Source organism: Tinamus guttatus, unplaced genomic scaffold (genome assembly GCF_059628265.1).
Source record: "Tinamus guttatus ecotype Peru unplaced genomic scaffold, ASM5962826v1 Tinamus_guttatus_pri_ptg000530l, whole genome shotgun sequence".
Taxonomy (NCBI): domain Eukaryota; kingdom Metazoa; phylum Chordata; class Aves; order Tinamiformes; family Tinamidae; genus Tinamus; species Tinamus guttatus.
Genome location: NW_028289064.1, coordinates 2666388 through 2674786, shown reverse-complemented (window position 1 = coordinate 2674786; position 8399 = coordinate 2666388).

Sequence of the window (8399 nt, the reverse complement as noted above, 5' to 3'; positions counted from 1 at the left end):
GTGAGATCCTCGCTCTGAGCCCCAGCAGCCACAGACAGAAGAGACCGACTCAGCCACCCGGTTGGCCCAACTGGAAATGCAGATTGCTTTGCAACCAAAGCTGTGGCTGAACAACCGCTCACCGACTAGCGCAGCACCTCTGCCTTGGTCACTGCCATATCGCCCTGAGGACTTCTGTATATTCTCAATTTCCATGGACTCAGAAAAGAATTAAGATAGGGATGTAAAAAGTTTAGTGAAATTAGAGTCACAGTTGGGAACCATATTTATTTTTCTTGAAGTCTCCTCAAATAAGGAGAATATACTGCAAAAACAGCAAGCGCCCCTCACTCCCGCACCTGCAGAAAGCAAGCAAAGCCTCCGGCCACTGCAGACGTAATTCCCCTTAACCAGATTGCTCTATTATCTATTCCTTTGACCTCGAGTACGCCTTGAAAGATTGCATTTAAAATGTAAAATTAAAAAGGAACTAATTCCATTAACTCAAAAGAGGTCTCTAATTGACCTCTTAATAAAGTGTATTTAACATGACAGTATACCATTTTCATATGTAAAGGGGATGATTCTTAATAATTCAGTGCTTCTATTTTCATTCTATAGAATACATTTTCCAAGGGCTAAAGAGAAGATTGTGAATTCATTTGTCACTGTGCCACAGAAATGAAACAGTGTATTTTACATCTACCTCGCCCTACTTTGCTCTTGCAATGACAGACTCCAAAAACTTCACAGCTTTCAAACTAACAAATACACAAGTGTGTGAATGAGCTGTTCTCCCACCTTTTCAGTAGTAGAAGGGTTCCCCATGCAGCAGGAGACTGTCAGCATTTCCTGCTGCAGGATTCAGCTCAGAGTCACTACTACTCCAAGGAATAAAATGTAGTTCAGCAGCATTTGGTACTTTGATTTTGCCTCTCTCATACCTAGCATGTCCCACCCATTTAGCCCGTTCCCTCCATCCCCAGAATGACAGTTCCCATTTAATCTAAACCCTCTTGGATTAAGCAGGCAGGTAATGTGTTCCCACAGTAAAGCCCGTTTAAGATGCTGGAATGATGTAAAGGAGACTTTGTTTAAATGAGAATCCGATCCTTAACGTTAAGCTTGCAGACCTCCTTGAAATATACACTCTTTTTTAGGCTGTCAGGAGGGCTTTTAATCTGCATTCAATCTTGCATTCATGTGGGAACTGTGTGTGGTATTGACTGACGGTTTATTATTATTTGGTAGATAAAAATATTTAAATTAAGAACAACCCACTCAGTTGCAGCAAGGGCTTTATATAGTCATTACACCATACTTCTCCCACTGTTGAAAGTGTGGGAGGCGTGTTATTTTTCTAGCACTTAACGTGCAAAATGTGACATATTTTAAGAACATTATCAGGCTGTAGCTTTAGAAATCATCTTAAACATAAAAACAAAGAAACAACCCGATAATCTTCTGACAGCTTCCCTCAGCGAACGTGTTCCAGTGTGCTATTTTTACATTTATTACTTCTCTTTGCCTTCGTCTCACTGGGTTTAGAGGAACACATAATAGTTCAGGCCTTTTCACCCAAATAGGGTATAGCACACCGTGAAGGCTGGATTCATCTTTAGAATCCAAATGCCAGCTGCAGTTAAGATGAACTGCTCCATTTTAAGATGTAGCTTGTTAACTTGTAGTGCACTGGAAAACTGCAGCAGGACAAGGAAGGGAACTGGAACAGAGATTGAGGGTGACAGTTCGCTGGCCACGAGAGCTCTGGCACCGTTGGCTCCTCACTCCAAAATACTAGGAGACAGCAGCTTTGTTGCAGAACACACAATTTAAAGTGTCACTGCAGTATTTTCTCTGCTCATGGGCTTTGTATTTTACATGCGTAACAGTGTGTTTGTTACAAACTTATTTTCAGATACGTGCCAACAGAACACACTGTAAACTGAACACGCAGATCCCGGTGTTTCTTAACCCTAGGCCTCCAACATCTGCTGCACACTTGTTGCATGGCTGGAACATGAACAGAGCTTTTAATTCTGCTCTTTGAATTTTGCATTCCTGTTTTTAAATGCTGTTTGTATAATTTATGTCTTGCAAGCTCACAGCAGTTTTGTGGAAGGGAACCTCTTCTTCATTTCAATTCTCTGAAGTGCAGTATTTCTTTTGGCTTATTTTTTTCCCTCCTTCCAAGCTCATGTATTGTCATCTGACAGATTGGATCTTTCTTTTCCAGCAAGTTATTTGAGCATGTATTTGTAGCTGCTTTTAAGAACAGTACAGCCTTCAGTTAATTTCATTGTTATTTTATGTGCCAGATGTGGTTGTTTTCCACAGCTGGAGTATTAGAGAAGCATTGCACAACATCCATTCATTCTTTTGCAGATAGAAATTAAAATGTACAGATCAGAGATAAGTGGGTGTCTCAGCTGCCTGCAGAGCCCCACACTGGTTTCTTTCACTTGTCTGTTTATAGTGCAGGACATCCAGGCTTGCAGCCACCTCCCTGCCAAAACACGAGCTCAGGGCTCATTCCCACTGTCCCTGCGCATCCTCAGCCACTTTGGTTCCAACACTTAACCGACTGCATTTGACTTAAGGTGGCCATCGAGCAGAACTTGGAACGTGATTTTTTTTTTTATGCCAACAGAGCAAATCTTTTTGACTATTCCCCATATTAACAGATTTGCTTTTAATAACCAGAACTGGGTTAAAAGGTGAGATGTGCCCGTGCTCACTCTTTTTCTGCCCTCCTTTGCAGTCCCCACCTGCAGCAATGGCTGCTGCTGCTGCGAGAGGGCTCGGCCGAGCCCAGAGCGCTGCCCGGGAAGGGCCCGTGTCCGCGGGCAGCGACGGCGCCGCGGAGCCTCCGCGAGGGCAGAGCCAACAGCCGCCGCGAGCAACGGCTGCGCCCAGCCTGCGCAGAGCAGCATCCCGGGAACACGACACGTGCTCCAGTATTTTAATGGAGTATATGCTTCATGCATTTATTCCATAAATACTCTCCGGTCACTGACTCTGCACTCTTCCGGACTTCTGACCTCCACAGGGAGGTACAACAAGGGAATATCCTGCACATGGGAGAAGAAAGGAATTTTATTTAGATGCCAGAATTCAACATCTTTCTGTTTTAATTTTGCAGACAAACTAGATCAGGAATTCACAGACTAAGTCGTTAGGGCTTTGAAAGATGTAAATAAAAACACCATTTTGACATTGAAAAAATACATAAACACATAGGCAGCACTTTCTCTCATGAAGGTGCCATACAAACATTTATTAACAATCTTGGACTTCCCACCAAAAAACAACAGCAACAGCCTTTATCCTAACTGCTGGACTAGCAGACTAGCAATGGGCACGGATTGTGTCTTGATTAACAGAGTAAGATAAAATAAAAATCTTTAGAGATAATGGAACAATCTCTCAAAAGAAGGCTGGATTTCATTACCGGGGACAGTGCAGCACCACGTCCGTGCTCCCAGCGGGCAGGACCCCATGGAGGCAGCTCTCCTTCAACCCCAACTCCCACCCACAGCCGTTATCTGTGTCCTGTCCCTCACTGAAACCTTGTGCTGAAAAGGCCAGGAGAGACTTTGGCATCAGGGCATTAACCACCGAAAGTGAAGGCTGACGTGGATCTGCAGGGAGCGAGTGAAAAGCCTCCCATGCTGCTTATTTCATTACTCCTGAGTTGTTTACACAGGGGTCTTTCACAGCCAGGTGCCATAGGTGCTCCTTCCCTGGGGAATTTACAGCCTGGACAATTCCTAGATGGAGCTGATGCAGGGGTGGGATCTAAGCAGAAAAGGAAAGAGACATTTTAACCAGATTCAATGCATTCTCTAGCTGTTTTGTGGGGCTCAAATGTTACAGTTCCTAGCTGCTCTCTTTTCTAGATTTTATTTCCTATAGGAATCTGAACATGACCCATGTGAGGAAAGCAAAGCAGGAATCATGTCTTGGGAAGGAGAGCGAGCTGCAAGTCTCATGCTATCGAGGATGTTCTTGGTGGCAATATGTTACCTTACCGTCTTAAGAAGCTTTAAGACAAAACCAGAGGAGAGGAAAATTGCTTTGGTGGGATTCAGGTGGATAAGCCAGGACCAGCAGACTCAGGGTGAGACAAAGAAGAAAAAGGATAAAGAAAGGGGGTTGCACTAAACTGGATCAGAAAATAATGTGGCCTAAAAAATGGTATTGAATTTCTTTATCTCTCCTTTGCAATCCTATCCTAACATGTTACATAGGTAAATTTAAAGCTTTTGGGACTGAGAGCTTATTTTCCTAATTATCTCTGCTGGCTTTACATCGCTGTAATTAAAAGGCCCTGCTTTTTTCACAGCAGGAGCTCAGCAGCAAGTCCGAGCTGCTGAGGACAACCCCACGTGCGAGCGCCCGTCAGGAGGGCGACGCGGCGGCCGCGAGCTCGGCCGCTGGCACAAAAGGAGCGCCCAGCTGAGCAGCAAGCAGCTCGGCCATTGGTCATGTTGAATGATTTCTTAATATAAATATCTCTAGGAGAAAAAAAAAAATTGTTAGCTTGCACTTGCACAGAATATTTCTTCTGCAGATCTCAATGCACGTGGCAAAAGCAGTGGCATCTATCCACAATCAGACACTAAGAAATTCAAGAGTGGCTACGCACCCAAATGTGGATCACTTCAGACGTTTCAGGACTGCTAGATGGGAGGAGGAAGGGATGGAAACGCTCTTGTCCATAGCATTCTGCTAACCCATGTGCTGGATTTTATAACCATTAATTTGGGAAACCACATTAACACCCGAACGCTGCCTCATTGCACGATGCAAAGCATTTAAGATTTGAGCAGGCACATTATTCAGATTCATTTCACTAAACAGCAATCATGCTGGTCAATAGTTCTCTGCTTTTGATGTTAACTTCCCAGTGCCCTCCTAACTGACTCAGGAGAGTCGCAGTTAGTGCATGGCCTCCCAAGGAAGTGTGACTATTGTCATCTTTCCAGGTCAGAATCACTTGAAAACTCAAGATGTTTTCTTAAGGACCTGAGATAGAACAGGGGATTAAAACAATAGAATAATTAAATTATTATAGACAGCAGTTCTGTTTTCATTGTGGTTAGTGTTTTGAAATCAAACAGAACATTTTGCGTGTCCTATATGACAAACATTTATTTTAAAGAAAAGTTCCACTGAACAGGTAAGCAGGTTCCTGAATTAAAAAAGCACCTCTCTGATTCCTATAAAATTTAAAATAAATAACCTAGGGGAAATAATTGCCTGACTGTAACTGCTGAGAAATGCTACATAAAGCATGACTATAAAAGAGTGGTATACACTGAGTACATCTTTAAATGTTCCCTAGTTGCTGCTGATTACAGCTTGCCACATCAACAAAACATCTGGTCGAGTATTTTTCTAACACTGAAATCTCTTGGCTGAGCAGGAATTCTTATCTCAAAGCAGCTGAAACCTTTGTTTACCATCTCACAGGACATACCGTTAGGCTCTCGCACTGATGATCTTTTTTAATGACACGCTCGATGGGACTGAGCAGTGTATGTTCACCAGCCTTCACCTTCACTATTAATAACAGCACAGTTCCTATCGAAATGTCTTCTATAATTGTGTAATTACACACCTCATTTATCCAATTGTTAAGCCAAGAGTCTGATTAAATATTAACAACTGCTTGGTTCTCCTAGTGTCATTAGCTGGAAAGCAACCCCGTAATCTTAGGTAACACATGACGGTAATTATCCTTCACAGTCACACTCAGCTGAAAACCCACTGCAATAGGAGCAGGCAGGGCTGCCCAGTAGAAAATAGATTCCCATGTTCCTTGTTACCCTTGCGGTGCCCAAACTGTGCACCTTTTCTGGGCACCTTCCACTAGATAAAAAGAAGCAGCAACAGAGTCCTGCAGAGGAGGGTACTGGTTGGTTTTGTTCCTTTAATCCTATGCTTTCGTGGTCACAAGCTGAAGACTGGCTTCAAAAGCTACGATGTGATCTCTACTCGAAGAAGGGCCGGTTTCTTTTTGCCCAGGCGGTCCCTTGTCACGGAGAGCAGGCGGGAGGGCAGCGCGGCCGGGCTGCCACGGGCAATGCGAGAGCAGCGAGCGGCGCTCTTGTCGCCCGGCCTCGCACGGAGAGGAGTCGGCTCCACAAACCTCGGGAATTATCAGGCAAACCGAGCTGAAATGCGTGAAGCAAGAGTAAGCTGCAGTTACGTAACACTGTCCATGGGGGAATCAGTGTGCAAGAGAGCACAGGAGAATGTTATAAACAACCCAAAGCAACAGCAAGCAGCTGGTTTGGTGGGCAGCAGCTGGACCCTTGAGAAGAGCGGTGCAGCAGCTGCCACCGCAGGGGGACCGAGGACCTCTGCACCACGGAGGTCCCAGGCAGCAGCAGGGAACTCCGGGATGCCACTGGGATACCTATCCTGGGATGTCGGCCGCTCCCTGCCTGCCTGCAGGGAGTCCCCACCAGAGCCACAGGTGGGAGTCAGCGACCCGGAGATGGGCACCCGCTCCGGGACCCCAGCCTTGTGTCTTCGTTTCTGCTGGAGGTGACAAGGTCGGAAGCCCCTGCCCCATCCCAGCTGTGATCTTACTGCAACCGGGCCCACTCCAGGGCGCCCGAGGCCCCGCACCTCCACCGAGGGTGCGGGAGGTGTTTGCTGAGGCAGTTCCAGCCGATGCCATCTTCTCCATCGCAGGGATGGTGTTAATGGAGGACCGCCCAGAGCAGTGGCTTTTTTCCCCCGTTAACATCTTATTACGATGAAAGGAGCAGTTTATACCTCCCAGAGTTATTGCTTCCAGCCTGTCTGTAAACTCAGGTGAAGCCGCACATCTGGTTCAGGTTTTCAGGCTTTTCTATGCAGGCGAGAGCACTGGAAATGTAATTCCTGGGTAAAGAGAGCTGGGCGGCTGGAGCAGCTCAGGGCCAGGGGAGGCCGGTGTTTCCTGACCGAGGAGCGATCCCGCACGGCCGGGCTGCGCCTCCCCGACACGGCGCACCCGGCAGGACCCCTTGTCCTGCACACCGGGCCGGCCGGCTGTGCCCAGGGCCTAGTGTGCCAATGGGATAGGATTTCCACGGGGATAGGTTTTCCATGGGGACGTCCCAGCTGGCGGCCTGGAGAGCAGCTGTGGGGAGCACGGCTGGGCTGCCCATGCAGCACCGCGGCGATGGCTTCCAAATACCATTTGCCAGGTCAGTCAGAAATCAATGACCCATCAGCGAGGACCTAGCAGCTGCCTGAGACAACAGGTTAAAGCAGCTGATGCGCCCGAAATGGGACAGAAATATGATCAGAAGGAAGTTCTGCAGCTGCCAACTGGAAAGGAGGGAAAAACCCAAGAGAAATAAATACGTTCAGGTATGGCCCGTAAAGCACAGCTAGAGCAACCCCTTCACAAATGGATAACGCATTTATCTGGCGAGCAGGTTATGAGGCAAGTTACCAAACGGTTCAGGTTTCATTTGCTCCCTTTCGTGATTCATAAAATTGAGTTATCCATTGCTGGGTTCTTTCCGAAATCCCTTTATACAACCCTCATCCGCCCCTCTGCAACAACCACTCTTGAGATACTTGCTCTATTTGTACAAATAACGCAGGTGCTTGTAGCCCTGAGCCTGAGGAGGGGACTTCTAGACTTGATGCATGCGGTTCAGCTCGCCTTAGCAATGTTAGACTTCCTGGTGAGAAATGCAACACAACGTGCTCTGGCCCTGCAATCCCCGTGCAGGCTCCAGCGTATCAGAGCCTGACAAAACCGTTCCTCGCTTTTTGACTTTCCCACTGAAAGCAGAAGGAATGGGATTTGTGCCAGAAGTTTTTAAATATACGCAGGAAGCGTAGCAGACGGGAAATGCAAGGTGAAGGGTGAGCATGGTACAGACGTCCGCAGAGACCTGCCCTAGAAGGATGTGGCACGGGCGCTCTGAAGGGCCAGACCTTCTCCATCCTGGTCTGGGGATGCAAAACTTGGGATCCATCCCTGTGGAGACATGGCAGACGGCAGGAACCACGGGTTCCACTGCACTGGGAGCATCCCGGAAAGACAATTCTCTCCACCACGGAGCTGTAATTCCGACCAGATAACCGGGCAGCCCCAGTTCCCGGCCCACTGCACAGCCACGGCGGAGGGCAAACCCGCGCTCGCCCCGGGCACCTCACGTGGACAACCATGCAACGTGGGTGCACTGCCCCCAGGTATAGGCTTTTTAAGGAGGAGAAAACACACCAAAGGAGAGCTTGCTGCAGGAGTCAGAGTGAACAGACTGTGTTAGCAGGCACCTCATAACTGAAAATATTCTAAGGAAAAGAGGCACCGCCGTGGCCATCATTCCTGAAGACATTTCTGGCTTATTACAGTCTTTAGATGTTGCAACAACATAACTTCAAGTGGTTTATTTATTGTTAGT